This window comes from Oncorhynchus masou, unplaced genomic scaffold (genome assembly GCF_036934945.1).
Source record: "Oncorhynchus masou masou isolate Uvic2021 unplaced genomic scaffold, UVic_Omas_1.1 unplaced_scaffold_452, whole genome shotgun sequence".
Taxonomy (NCBI): Eukaryota; Metazoa; Chordata; class Actinopteri; order Salmoniformes; family Salmonidae; genus Oncorhynchus; species Oncorhynchus masou.
Window position 1 is genome coordinate 455,727 of NW_027010914.1, and position 16,032 is coordinate 471,758.

A 16,032-nucleotide genomic window follows, 5' to 3' on the forward strand; every position below is an offset into this window, starting at 1 on the left:
TAGCTATCAGAGCTCTTCTTACCGTTGTCTTTGAGATGAGACACAGTCTGGGACATCACAGGGGGGATCACAACTCCCTGGTTCTTCTCAGCAATACTGGGAACAGAACACGTCTAGTTCAGCAGGCTTGCAGTACGGTACATCATATTAGTTGGCATAAACCACGGTGGAAATATGGAGCGGCTAGGGGGGGTAGGGGACGAATAAAGGGGACTCAGCTAAAATACTCACTATTGCAGGCTGACTCCAAACTGCTGAGTGGGCAGAGGAGGTCTGGGGGGAGGAGTCTTCGATGAGGGGTGCAGACCTCCCTTCTGGGCCACCTGCAGCCTCTCGTCATGCCTGTAGTAAATACATGGTCATGTACAGTTGAAGTCAGAAGTTTACATAGTCTTAGATTGGAGTCATTAAAACTCGTTTTGAAAAACACTCCAAAGTTCTTGTTAGCAAACTATAGTTGTGGCAAGTCGGTTAGGACTTCTACTTTGTGCATGACAAGTAATTATTCCAACAATTGTTTACAGGCAGATTATATCACATATAATTCACTGTATCACAATTCCAGTGGATCAGAAGTTTACATACACTAAGTTGACTGTGCCTTTAAACAGCTTGGAAAATTCCAGAAAATGATGTCATGGCTTTAGAAGCTTCCTGCTTCTGATAGGTTAATTGACATCATTTGAGTCAATTGGAGGTGTACCTGTGGATGTATTTCAAGGCCAACTTTCAAACTCAGTGCCTCTTTGCTTGACATCATGGGAAAATCTAAATAAAATCAGCCAAGACCTCTGGAAAAAAAATGTTGGCCTCCACAAGTCTGGTTCATCCTTGGGAGCAATTTCCAAACGCCTGAAGGTACCACGTTCATCTGTACAAACAATAGTATGCAAGTATAAACACCATGGGACCACGCAGCCGTTATTCTGCTCAGGAAGGAGAAGCGTTCTGTCTCCTATAGATGTATGTACTTTGGTGCGAAAAGTGCAAATCAATCCCAGAACAACAGCAAAGGACCTTGTCAAGATACTGGAGGAAACAGGTAGAAAAGTATCTATATCCACAGTAAAACGAGTCCGATATCGACATAACCTGAAAAGCCGCTCAGCAAGGATGAAGCCACTGCTCCAAAACCTCCATAAAAAAGCCAGACTACGGTTTGTAACTGCACATGGGGACAAAGATCGTACTTTTTGGAGAAATGTCCTCTGGTCTGATGAAACAAAAATAGAACTGTTTGGCCATAATGACCATCGTTATGTTTGGAGGAAAAAGGAGAGGCTTGCAAGCCGAAGACACCATCCCAACCATGAAGCACGGGGTGGCAGCATCATGATGTGGGGGTGCTTTGCTGCAGGAGGGACTGGTGCACTTCACAAAATAGATGGCATCATGAGAAGGAAAATTATATGGATATATTGAAGCAACATCTCAAGACATCAGTCAGGATGTTAAAAGCTTGGTCGCAAATGGGTCTTCCAAATGGACAATGACCCCAAGTATACTTCCAAAGTTGTGGCAAAACGGACAACAAAGTCAAGGTATTGGAGTGGCCATCACAAAGCCCTTGGATACACGAATAAACTACCTCCGTGATTGGTTGGATACATGAATACACTACCTCCGTGATTGGTTGGATCCATGAATACAGTACCTCCGTGATTGGTTGGATACATGAATACACTACCTCCGTGATTGGTTGGATACACAAATACACTACCTCCGTGATTGGTTGGATACATGAATACACTACCTCCGTGATTGGTTGGATCCATGAATACACTACCTCCGTGATTGGTTGGATACATGAATACACTACCTCCGTGATTGGTTGGATACACGAATACACTACCTCCGTGATAGGTTGGATACACGAATACACTACCTCCGTGGTTGGTTGGATACACGAATACACTACCTCCGTGATTGGTTGGAAACATGAATACATGAAACTCTGCTGATATCAAGCTAATGAGCAGCTACAGGTCAGGGGTCAGGGTTAAGGTCAGGGATCAGGGAGTGGTATAGGAGAGTAACCTTCCTGAAGACATCAGGTGCTCTCTGAGCTCAGCCAGGTAGTTAGGGTTAAGGTCAGGGGTCAAGGGTTAGGGTAAGGTAGTGGAGTAGAGGTGTAACCTACCTGAGGACATCAGGTGGGATGATGAGCTGATCAAAGCTCAGGTGATCTCTGAGCTCAGACAGGTAGTTTATATAGGTCAGCTTCTTACCAAACTTGTGACTAAACAGGAAGAACAGCGTGTTAGAAAGGTCAGTCAATAAGCCAAATGTCTTTCATCGTCATGAATACTGTTGTGGAGACCAGACTTAAACATGTACAGTACAGGCCGGAATGGCATCTTAACTGTAGAAATATACTGTATTCTAGATTATTACTGTAAAACGATGACTGGGCACCATACCTGACTGGTTGGAATATACTGTATTCTAGATTATTACTGTAGAAATATGACTGGGCACTGGTTGGAATATACTGTATTCTAGATTATTACTGTAAAACGATGACAGGGCACCATACCTGATGAGTGGTTGGAATATACTGTATTCTAGATTACTGTAAAATGATGACTGGGCACCATACCTGACTGGTTGGAATATACTGTATTCTAGATTATTACTGTAGAAATATGACTGGGCACTGGTTGGAATATACTGTATTCTAGATTATTACTGTAGAAAGATGACTGGGCACCACACCTGACTGGTTGGAATATACTGTATTCTAGATTATTACTGTAGAAAGATGACTGGGCACTGTTTGGAATATACTGTATTCTAGATTATTACTGTAAAAAGATGACTGGGCACCATACCTGACTGGTTGGAATATACTGTATTCTAGATTATTACTGTAGAAAGATGACTGGGCACCACACCTGACTGGTTGGAATATACTGTATTCTAGATTATTACTGTAGAAAGATGACTGGGCACCATACCTGATGAGTGGTTGGAATATACTGTATTCTAGATTATTACTGTAGAAAGATGACTGGGCACCATACCTGACTGGTTGGAATATACTGTATTCTAGATTATTACTGTAGAAAGATGACTGGGCACCATACCTGACTGGTTGGAATATACTGTATTCTAGATTACTGTAGAAAGATGACTGGGCACCATGCCTGATGAGTGGTTGGAATATACTGTATTCTAGATTATTACTGTAGAAAGATGACTGGTCACCATGCCTGACTGGTTGGAATATACTGTATTCTAGATTACTGTAGAAAGATGACTGGGCACCATACCTGATGAGAGGTTGCAATATACTGTATTCTAGATTATTACTGTAGAAAGATGACTGGTCACCATGCCTGACTGGTTGGAATATACTGTATTCTAGATTATTACTGTAGAAAGATGACTGGGCACCATACCTGACTGGTTGGAATATACTGTATTCTAGATTATTACTGTAGAAAGATGACTGGGCACCATACCTGACTGGTTGGAATATACTGTATTCTAGATAATTACTGTAGAAAGATGACTGGGCACCATACCTGATGAGTGGTTGGAATATACTGTATTCTAGATTATTACTGTAGAAAGATGACTGGGCACTGGTTGGAATATACTGTATTCTAGATTATTACTGTAGAAAGATGACTGGGCACCACACCTGACTGGTTGGAATATACTGTATTCTAGATTATTACTGTAGAAAGATGACTGGGCACCATACCTGACTGGTTGGAATATACTGTATTCTAGATTATTACTGTAGAAAGATGACTGGGCACCACACCTGATGAGTGGTTGGAATATACTGTATTCTAGATTATTACTGTAGAAAGATGACTGGGCACTGGTTGGAATATACTGTATTCTAGATTATTACTGTAGAAAGATGACTGGGCACCACACCTGACTGGTTGGAATATACTGTATTCTAGATTATTACTGTAGAAAGATGACTGGGCACCATACCTGACTGGTTGGAATATACTGTATTCTAGATTATTACTGTAGAAAGATGACTGGCCACCACACCTGATGAATGGTTGGAATATACTGTATTCTAGATTATTACTGTAGAAAGATGACTGGGCACCACACCTGACTGGTTGGAATATACTGTATTCTAGATTATTACTGTAGAAAGATGACTGGGCACCATACCTGACTGGTTGGAATATACTGTATTCTAGATTATTACTGTAGAAAGATGACTGGGCACCATACCTGATGAGTGGTTGGAATATACTGTATTCTAGATTATTACTGTAGAAAGATGACTGGGCACTGGTTGGAATATACTGTATTCTAGATTATTACTGTAGAAAGATGACTGGGCACCACACCTGACTGGTTGGAATATACTGTATTCTAGATTATTACTGTAGAAAGATGACTGGGCACCATACCTGACTGGTTGGAATATACTGTATTCTAGATTATTACTGTAGAAAGATGACTGGGCACCACACCTGATGAGTGGTTGGAATATACTGTATTCTAGATTATTACTGTAGAAAGATGACTGGGCACTGGTTGGAATATACTGTATTCTAGATTATTACTGTAGAAAGATGACTGGGCACCACACCTGACTGGTTGGAATATACTGTATTCTAGATTATTACTGTAGAAAGATGACTGGGCACCATACCTGACTGGTTGGAATATACTGTATTCTAGATTATTACTGTAGAAAGATGACTGGCCACCACACCTGATGAATGGTTGGAATATACTGTATTCTAGATTATTACTGTAGAAAGATGACTGGGCACCACACCTGACTGGTTGGAATATACTGTATTCTAGATTATTACTGTAGAAAGATGACTGGGCACCATACCTGACTGGTTGGAATATACTGTATTCTAGATTATTACTGTAGAAAGATGACTGGGCACCATACCTGATGAGTGGTTGGAATATACTGTATTCTAGATTACTGTAAAACGATGACTGGGCACCATACCTGATGAGTGGTTGGAATATACTGTATTCTAGATTATTACTGTAAAACGATGACTGGGCACCATACCTGATGAGTGGTTGGAATATACTGTATTCTAGATTACTGTAAAACGATGACTGGGCACCATACCTGATGAGTGGTTGGAATATACTGTATTCTAGATTACTGTAAAACGATGACTGGGCACCATACCTGATGAGTGGTTGGAATATACTGTATTCTAGATTATTACTGTAGAAAGATGACTGGGCACCATACCTGACTGGTTGGAATATACTGTATTCTAGATTACTGTAAAACGATGACTGGGCACCATACCTGATGAGTGGTTGGAATATATTCCAGATGATTCTGATAAAGTTAGTAGGATGGACGACATAGAGGGCTTTCAGGTTCTTCTTGTACCTATCAGGAAATACATTGACACACACACACACACACACACACACACACACACACACACACACACACTAAACATTATTCTGGAAAAACTGGCTCATCGAGTTATATTTTGATTGAGAGGGCTTGAAAAGTCGTAGGTTAAGAGGTCAGTGTGACTTACTTCCTGTCAAATTCTCTGTAGGCGTTTCGTAGCCAGTGTAGCGAGGGCTTGTTGCAGCTGCGGAGACCATGGTGGAAGTACACTACCGTATAGTCACTCTCTACATACTTGTCCAGAGTATACATCAGATACCTACAGCCAGGGAGAGGGGAGAACAGAGCACTCAGCTAACAGTACACTACCGTATAGTCACTCTCCACATACTGGTCCAGAGTATACATCAGATACCTACAGCCAGGGAGAGGGGAGAACAGAGCACTCAGCTAACAGTACACTACCGTATAGTCACTCTCTACATACTGGTCCAGAGTATACATCAGATACCTACAGCCAGGGAGAGGGGAGAACAGAGCACTCAGCTAACAGTACACTACCGTATAGTCACTCTCCACATACTGGTCCAGAGTATACATCAGATATCTACAGCCAGGGAGAGGGGAGAACAGAGCACTCAGCTAACAGTACACTACCGTATAGTCACTCTCTACATACTGGTCCAGAGTATACATCAGATACCTACAGCCAGGGAGAGGGGAGAACAGAGCACTCAGCTAACAGTACACTACCGTATAGTCACTCTCCACATACTGGTCCAGAGTATACATCAGATATCTACAGCCAGGGAGAGGGGAGAACAGAGCACTCAGCTAACAGTACACTACCGTATAGTCACTCTCTACATACTGGTCCAGAGTATACATCAGATACCTACAGCCAGGGAGAGGGGAGAACAGAGCACTCAGCTAACAGTACACTACCGTATAGTCACTCTCTACATACTGGTCCAGAGTATACATCAGATACCTACAGCCAGGGAGAGGGGAGAACAGAGCACTCAGCTAACAGTACACTACCGTATAGTCACTCTCTACATACTTGTCCAGAGTATACATCAGATACCTACAGCCAGGGAGAGGGGAGAACAGAGCACTCAGCTAACAGTACACTACCGTATAGTCACTCTCTACATACTGGTCCAGAGTATACATCAGATACCTACAGCCAGGGAGAGGGGAGAACAGAGCACTCAGCTAACAGTACACTACCGTATAGTCACTCTCTACATACTGGTCCAGAGTATACATCAGATACCTACAGCCAGGGAGAGGGGAGAACAGAGCACTCAGCTAACAGTACACTACCGTATAGTCACTCTCTACATACTGGTCCAGAGTATACATCAGATACCTACAGCCAGGGAGAGGGGAGAACAGAGCACTCAGCTAACAGTACACTACCGTATAGTCACTCTCATACTGGTCCAGAGTATACATCAGATACCTACAGCCAGGGAGAGGGGAGAACAGAGCACTCAGCTAACAGTACACTACCGTATAGTCACTCTCTACATACTGGTCCAGAGTATACATCAGATACCTACAGCCAGGGAGAGGGGAGAACAGAGCACTCAGCTAACAGTACACTACCGTATAGTCACTCTCCACATACTGGTCCAGAGTATACATCAGATACCTACAGCCAGGGAGAGGGGAGAACAGAGCACTCAGCTAACAGTACACTACCGTATAGTCACTCTCTACATACTGGTCCAGAGTATACATCAGATACCTACAGCCAGGGAGAGGGGAGAACAGAGCACTCAGCTAACAGTACACTACCGTATAGTCACTCTCTACATACTGGTCCAGAGTATACATCAGATACCTACAGCCAGGGAGAGGGGAGAACAGAGCACTCAGCTAACAGTACACTACCGTATAGTCACTCTCTACATACTGGTCCAGAGTATACATCAGATACCTACAGCCAGGGAGAGGGAGAACAGAGCACTCAGCTAACAGTACACTACCGTATAGTCACTCTCTACATACTGGTCCAGAGTATACATCAGATACCTACAGCCAGGGAGAGGGGAGAACAGAGCACTCAGCTAACAGCCCAAACATAATGGAAAAACTCTTGACTCAATGAGGGATAAACCCATCCCATGGCCATCTCAGTGATGAGCAGGAAAACCCATCCCATGGCCGTCTCAGTGATGAGCAGGAGCATCCCATGGTCGTCTCAGTGATGAGCAGGAGCATCCCATGGCCGTCTCAGTGATGAGCAGGAAAACCCTCCCATGGCCGTCTCAGTGATGAGCAGGAAAACCCATCCCATGGCCGTCTCAGTGATGAGCAGGAGCATCCCATGGCCGTCTCAGTGATGAGCAGGAAAACCCATCCCATGGCCGTCTCAGTGATGAGCAGGAAAACCCTCCCATGGCCGTCTCAGTGATGAGCAGGAAAACCCATCCCATGGCCGTCTCAGTGATGAGCAGGAGCATCCCATGGCCGTCTCAGTGATGAGCAGGAGCATCCCATGGCCGTCTCAGTGATGAGCAGGAAAACCCATCCCATGGCCGTCTCAGTGATGAGCAGGAAAACCCTCCCATGGCCGTCTCAGTGATGAGCAGGAAAACCCATCCCATGGCCGTCTCAGTGATGAGCAGGAAAACCCTCCCATGGCCGTCTCAGTGATGAGCAGGAAAACCCATCCCATGGCCGTCTCAGTGATGAGCAGGAGCATCCCATGGCCGTCTCAGTGATGAGCAGGAAAACCCATCCCATGGCCGTCTCAGTGATGAGCAGGAAAACCCATCCCATGGCCGTCTCAGTGATGAGCAGGAAAACCCTCCCATGGCCGTCTCAGTGATGAGCAGGAGCATCCCATGGCCGTCTCAGTGATGAGCAGGAAAACCCATCCCATGGCCGTCTCAGTGATGAGCAAGAAAACCCATCCCATGGCCGTCTCAGTGATGAGCAGGAAAACCCTCCCATGGCCGTCTCAGTGATGAGCAGGAAAACCCTCCCATGGCCGTCTCAGTGATGAGCAGGAAAACCCTCCCATGGCCGTCTCAGTGATGAGCAGGAAAACCCTCCCATGGCCGTCAGTCACCAGATCTCAACACTTGGAACGGCGACAAATTGATTCAATTGAAACTGGCCAGAAACCACTCAGCGATTTCACCATGAGGCCAATGGTGACTTTAAAACAGTTACAGAGTTTAATGGCTGTGATAGGAGAAAACTGAGGATGGATCAACAACATTGTAGTTACTCCACAATACGAACCGAAATGACAGAGTGGAAAGTAGGAAGCCTGTACAAAATACACATTTTCCAAAACATGCATCCTGTTTACAACAAGATACTAAAGTAAAACTGCAAAAAATGTGTCAATGCAATTCACTTTATGTCTTGAATACAAAGTGTTATGTTTGTGGCAAATCCAATACAACACATGACTGAGTACCACTCTCCATATTTTCAAGCATATTGGTGGCTGCATCATGGACTGCTGAGGACTGGGGTAAAGTCATTTTCTCTGATGAATCCTTTCAGATTTGTTTGGGTCATCCGGAAAAAAGCTTGTCCGGAGAAGACAAAAAAAAAAAAAATTCTGACAACTCCAAGCATTGATTATGCAGGAATGAGCTGCCATCAGTCAGGATGTGGCCCAGAAGTTAATTGACAGCATGCCAGGGAGGATTGCTGATGTCTTGAAAAAGAAGGGTCAACACTGCAAATATTGACTCTTTGCATCAACTTCATGTAATTGTCAATAAAAGCCTTTGACACTTATGAAATGCTTGTAATTATACTTCAGTATTGAATAGTAACATCTGACAAAAATATCTAAAGACACTGAAGCAGAAAACTTTGTGGAAATTAATATTTGTGTCATTCTCAAAACTTTTGGCCACAACTGTAAATAGGATAACTTACTTGCTGTCTCTGCCTGGCCGGTTCCCCTCTTTCCACTGGGATTCTCTGCCTCTAACCCTGTTACAGGGGCTGAGTCACTGGCTTACTGGGGCTCTTTCATACCGTCCCTAGGAGGGGTGCGTCACTTGAGTGGTTTGAGTCACTGATGTGATCTTCCTGTCTGGGTTGGCGCCCCCCTTGGGTTGTGCCATGGCGGAGATCTTTGTGGGCTATACTCGGCCTTGTCTCAGGATGGTAAGTTGGTGGTTGAATATATCCTTCTAGTGGTGTGGGGGCTGTGCTTTGGCAAAGTGGGTGGGGTTATATCCTTCCTGTTTGGCCCTGTCCGGGGGTGTCCTCGGATGGGGCCACAGTGTCTCCTGACCCCTCCTTTCTCAGCCTCCAGTATTTATGCTGCAGTAGTTTATGTGTCGGGGGGCTGGGGTCAGTTTGTTATATCTGGAGTACTTCTCCTGTCCTATTCGGTCTCCTGTGTGAATTTAAGTGTGCTCTCTCTAATTATCTCTTTCTCTCATTCTTTCTCTCTCTCGGAGGACCTGAGCCCTAGGACCATGCCTCAGGACTACCTGACATGATGACTCCTTGCTATCCCCAGTCCACCTGGCCGTGCTGCTGCTCCAGTTTCAACTGCTCTGCCTTATTATTATTTGAACTTGCTGGTCATTTATGAACATTTGAACATCTTGGCCATGTTCTGTTATAATCTCCACCCAGCACAGCCAGAAGAGGACTGGCCACCCCACATAGCCTGGTTCCTCTCTAGGTTTATAATCTCCACCCAGCACAGCCAGAAGAGGACTGGCCACCCCACATAGCCTGGTTCCTCTCTAGGTTTATAATCTCCACCCAGCACAGCCAGAAGAGAACTGGCCACCCCTCATAGCCTGGTTCCTCTCTAGGTTTATAATCTCCACCCGGCACAGCCAGAAGAGGACTGGCCACCCCTCATAGCCTGGTACCTCTCCACCCGGCACAGCCAGAAGAGGACTGGCCACCCCACATAGCCTGGTTCCTCTCCTAGGTTTCTTCCTAGGTTTTGGCCTTTCTAGGGAGTTTTTCCTAACCACCGTGCTTCTACACCTGCATTGCTTGCTGTTCGGGGGTTTTAGGCTGGGTTTCTGTACAGCACTTTGAGACATCAGCTGATGTACGAAGGGCTATATAAATACATTTGATTTGATGATTTGTCATAAAGTCAGTCTTGTCTAAAAACCGATTTGGAACATCCACGACAACGGGTAAATGAAAGGGTTGGGTTTTGTTTTGATTTTGACGATGTCCCACTAACATGTGGTGAACAGCTGAGGCTCTCAATCAACAGCACAGAGTACCACCAACAGCATAGAGTACCACCAACAGCATAGAGTACCACCAACAGCATAGAGTACCACCAACAGCATAGAGTACCACCAACAGCATACACCAGTGGTTCTAAACTCCAGTCCATGAGTACCACCAACAGCATAGAGTACCACCAACAGCATAGAGTACCACCAACAGCATACACCAGTGGTTCTAAACTCCAGTCCTTGAGTACCACCAACAGCATAGAGTACCACCAACAGCATAGAGTACCACCAACAGCATAGAGTACCACCAACAGCATAGAGTACCACCAACAGCATAGAGTACCACCAACAGCATAGAGTACCACCAACAGCATAGACTAGTGGTTCTAAACTCCAGTCCATGAGTACCACCAACAGCATAGAGTACCACCAACAGCATACACCAGTGGTTCTAAACTCCAGTCCATGAGTACCACCAACAGCATAGAGTACCACCAACAGCATACACCAGTGGTTCTAAACTCCAGTCCTTGAGTACCACCAACAGCATAGACTAGTGGTTCTAAACTCCAGTCCATGAGTACCACCAACAGCATAGAGTACCACCAACAGCATAGAGTACCACCAACAGCATAGAGTACCACCAACAGCATAGAGTACCACCAACAGCATAGACTAGTGGTTCTAAACTCCAGTCCATGAGTACCACCAACAGCATAGAGTACCACCAACAGCATACACCAGTGGTTCTAAACTCCAGTCCTTGAGTACCACCAACAGCATAGACTAGTGGTTCTAAACTCCAGTCCATGAGTACCACCAACAGCATAGAGTACCACCAACAGCATACACCAGTGGTTCTAAACTCCAGTCCTTGAGTACCACCAACAGCATAGACTAGTGGTTCTAAACTCCAGTCCATGAGTACCACCAACAGCATACACCAGTGGTTCTAAACTCCAGTCCTTGAGTACCACCAACAGCATACACCAGTGGTTCTAAACTCCAGTCCTTGAGTACCACCAACAGCATAGACTAGTGGTTCTAAACTCCAGTCCATGAGTACCACCAACAGCATAGAGTACCACCAACAGCATAGAGTACCACCAACAGCATAGAGTACCACCAACAGCATAGAGTACCACCAACAGCATAGACTAGTGGTTCTAAACTCCAGTCCATGAGTACCACCAACAGCATAGAGTACCACCAACAGCATACACCAGTGGTTCTAAACTCCAGTCCTTGAGTACCACCAACAGCATAGACTAGTGGTTCTAAACTCCAGTCCATGAGTACCACCAACAGCATAGAGTACCACCAACAGCATACACCAGTGGTTCTAAACTCCAGTCCTTGAGTACCACCAACAGCATAGACTAGTGGTTCTAAACTCCAGTCCATGAGTACCACCAACAGCATAGAGTACCACCAACAGCATACACCAGTGGTTCTAAACTCCAGTCCTTGAGTACCACCAACAGCATAAACCAGTGGTTCTAAACTCCAGTCCTTGAGTACCACCAACAGCATACACCAGTGGTTCTAAACTCCAGTCCTTGAGTACCACCAACAGCATACACCAGTGGTTCTAAACTCCAGTCCTTGAGTACCACCAACAGCGGTTCTGTCTCACCGTCTCAGCCAGTCCCGTCTCACCGTCTCAGCCAGTCCCGTCTCACCCAGTCCCGTCTCACCCAGTCCCGTCTCACCCAGTCCCGTCTCACCCAGTCCCGTCTCTGCCAGTCCCGTCTCAGCGTCTCTGCCAGTCCCGTCTCTGCCAGTCCCGTCTCACCGTCTCTGCCAGTCCCGTCTCTGCCAGTCCCGCCAGTCCCGTCTCTGCCAGTCCCGTCTCTCCGTCTCTGCCAGTCCCGTCTCTGCCAGTCCCGTCTCTGCCAGTCCCGTCTCTGCCAGTCCCGTCTCTGCCAGTCCCGTCTCTGCCAGTCCCGTCTCTGCCAGTCCCGTCTCTGCCAGTCCCGTCTCTGCCAGTCCCGTCTCTGCCAGTCCCGTCTCTGCCAGTCCCGTCTCTGCCAGTCCCGTCTCTGCCAGTCCCGTCTCTGCCAGTCCCGTCTCTGCCAGTCCCGTCTCTGCCAGTCCCGTCTCGCCGTCTCTGCCAGTCCCGTCTCGCCGTCTCTGCCAGTCCCGTCTCGCCGTCTCTGCCAGTCCCGTCTCGCCGTCTCTGCCAGTCCCGTCTCGCCGTCTCTGCCAGTCCCGTCTCGCCGTCTCTGCCAGTCCCGTCTACGCCGTCTCTGCCAGTCCCGTCTCGCCGTCTCTGCCAGTCCCGTCTCGCCGTCTCTGCCAGTCCCGTCTCGCCGTCTCTGCCAGTCCCGTCTCGCCGTCTCTGCCAGTCCCGTCTCGCCGTCTCTGCCAGTCCCGTCTCGCCGTCTCTGCCAGTCCCGTCTCGCCGTCTCTGCCAGTCCCGTCTCGCCGTCTCTGCCAGTCCCGTCTCGCCGTCTCTGCCAGTCCCGTCTCGCCGTCTCTGCCAGTCCCGTCTCGCCGTCTCTGCCAGTCCCGTCTCGCCGTCTCTGCCAGTCCCGTCTCGCCGTCTCTGCCAGTCCCGTCTCGCCGTCTCTGCCAGTCCCGTCTCGCCGTCTCTGCCAGTCCCGTCTCGCCGTCTCTGCCAGTCCCGTCTCGCCGTCTCTGCCAGTCCCGTCTCGCCGTCTCTGCCAGTCCCGTCTCGCCGTCTCTGCCAGTCCCGTCTCGCCGTCTCTGCCAGTCCCGTCTCGCCGTCTCTGCCAGTCCCGTCTCGCCGTCTCTGCCAGTCCCGTCTCGCCGTCTCTGCCAGTTCCGTCTCACTGTCTCTGCCAGTAGAACGTCCTCTATGGCCTATTCTGCTCTGAGGTAGATATAGACTAAATAGAGCAGAACAGACCACAGAGGTAGATATAGACTATAGAGCAGAACAGACCATAGAAGTAGATATGGACTACATAGAGCAGAACAGACCATAGAAGTAGATATGGACTACATAGAGCAGAACAGACCATAGAAGTAGATATGGACTACATAGAGCAGAACAGACCATAGATGTAGATATAGACTACATAGAGCAGAACAGACCACAGAGGTAGATATAGACTACATAGAGCAGAACAGACCACAGAGGTAGATATAGACTACATAGAGCAGAACAGACCATAGAGGTAGATATAGACTATAGAGCAGAACAGACCATAGAGGTAGATATAGACTACATAGAGCAGAACAGACCATAGAGGTAGATATGGACGACATAGAGCAGAACAGACCATAGAGGTAGATATAGACTACATAGAGCAGAACAGACCATAGAGGTAGATATAGACTACATAGAGCAGAACAGACCATAGAGGTAGATATGGACGACATAGAGCAGAACAGACCATAGAGGTAGATATAGACTATAGAGCAGAACAGACCATAGAGGTAGATATAGACTACATAGAGCAGAACAGACCATAGAGGTAGATATAGACTACATAGAGCAGAACAGACCATAGAGGTAGATATAGACTACATAGAGCAGAACAGACCATAGAGGTAGATATGGACTTCATAGAGCTACATAGGGTCAAGTGTACATAAACAACACATATCGTATGATGGTTGTCCTGACTCACTGCAGTAGGTGGTGGTGGTTGAGCTGATGGGAGGGGGGCATCAGGCAGCTACTGAAGATCACTAGCTTCCTGCCATAGTTATCATCACCTGGAGAGAACAGGAGGAGAGGAGAGAGAGAACAGAGAGAACAGGAGAGAGAGAACAGAGAGAGAGAACAGAGAGAGAGAACAGGAGGAGAACAGAGAGAGAGAACAGGAGGAGAGAACAGAGAGAGAACAGGAGGAGAGAACAGAAGGAGAGAACAGAAGGAGAGAACAGAGAGAGAAGAGAGAGAACAGGAGGAGAGAGAACATGAGGAGAGAACAGGAGGAGGAGAACAGAGAGAACAGGAGGAGAGGAGATTGAGAACAGAGAGAACATGAGAGAGAGAACAGAGAGAGAGAACGGGAGGAGAGAACAGAGAGAGAACAGGAGGAGAGAACAGAACGAGAACAGGAGAGAGAGAACAGAAGGAGAACAGGAGAGAGAGAACAGAACGAGAACAGAAGGAGAGAACAGAAGGAGAGAACAGAAGGAGAGAACAGAACGAGAACAGGAGGAGAGAACAGGAGGAGAGAACAGGAGGAGAGAGAACAGGAGGAGAGAACAGAACGAGAACACATCAGCACATTAATCTGCTTTAGAAATACATAGAGCGTGTGTCAGTTCACAGTTTGTGGGGAAGATCATTTTTCACCATAAAAAAAATGCACCTTTATGAGAAAGCATTACACGCAGAATCACTTCTGAGAATGGCGTTTTCCCCGTTAATTAATTGCATTTAGGAACATCGTGCTCATAGCCTCCTGCCGGGTGCATTGCTGCCAATTAGGAACATCGTGCTCATAGCCTCCTGCCAGGTGCATTGCTGCCATTTAGGAACATCGTGCTCATAGCCTCCTGCCAGGTGCATTGCTGCCATTTAGGAACATCGTGCTCATAGCCTCCTGCCAGGTGCATTGCTGCCATTTAGTGACGACTTTCAAGCCAAAACGTTCTGATCTGGTGCATCAGCTTCGTTGCTTTTAAAAGGTGTTTTGATGCGAGTGGTTGTGTTCATTTGGGATCTATCGCATCCCACAACTGTCCCAGACGATGTCTGGAGTATTCCTCTCACACCTTTAGGACAAGGTGACCCAACGGGATACAGGACAAGGTGACCCAACAGGACAAGGTGACCCAACAGGACAAGGTGACCCAACAGGATACAGGACAAGGTGACCCAACAGGATACAGGACAAGGTGACCCAACAGGACAAGGTGACCCGACAGGACAAGGTGACCCGACAGGATACAGGACAAGGTGACCCGACAGGACAAGGTGACCCGACAGGACAAGGTGACCCGACAGGACAAGGTGACCCGACAGGACAAGGTGACCCAACAGGACAAGGTGACCCAACAGGACAAGGTGACCCAACAGGACAAGGTGACCCGACAGGACAAGGTGACCCAACAGGACACAGGACAAGGTGACCCAACAGGACACAGGACAAGGTGACCCAACAGGACACAGGACAAGGTGACCCAACAGGATACAGGACAAGGTGACCCAACAGGACAAGGTGACCCAACAGGACACAGGACAAGGTGACCCAACAGGATACAGGACAAGGTGACCCAACAGGACAAGGTGACCCGACAGGACAAGGTGACCCAACAGGACACAGGACAAGGTGACCCAACAGGATACAGGACAAGGTGACCCAACAGGATACAGGACAAGGTGACCCAACAGGAAGCAGGACAAGGTGACCCAACAGGAAACAGGACAAGGTGACCCGACAGGACAAGGTGACCCGACAGGACAAGGTGACCCGACAGGACAAGGTGACCCGACAGGACAAGGTGACCCGACAGGACAAGGTGACCCAACAGGATACAGGACAAGGTGACCCAACAGGATACAGGACAAGGTGA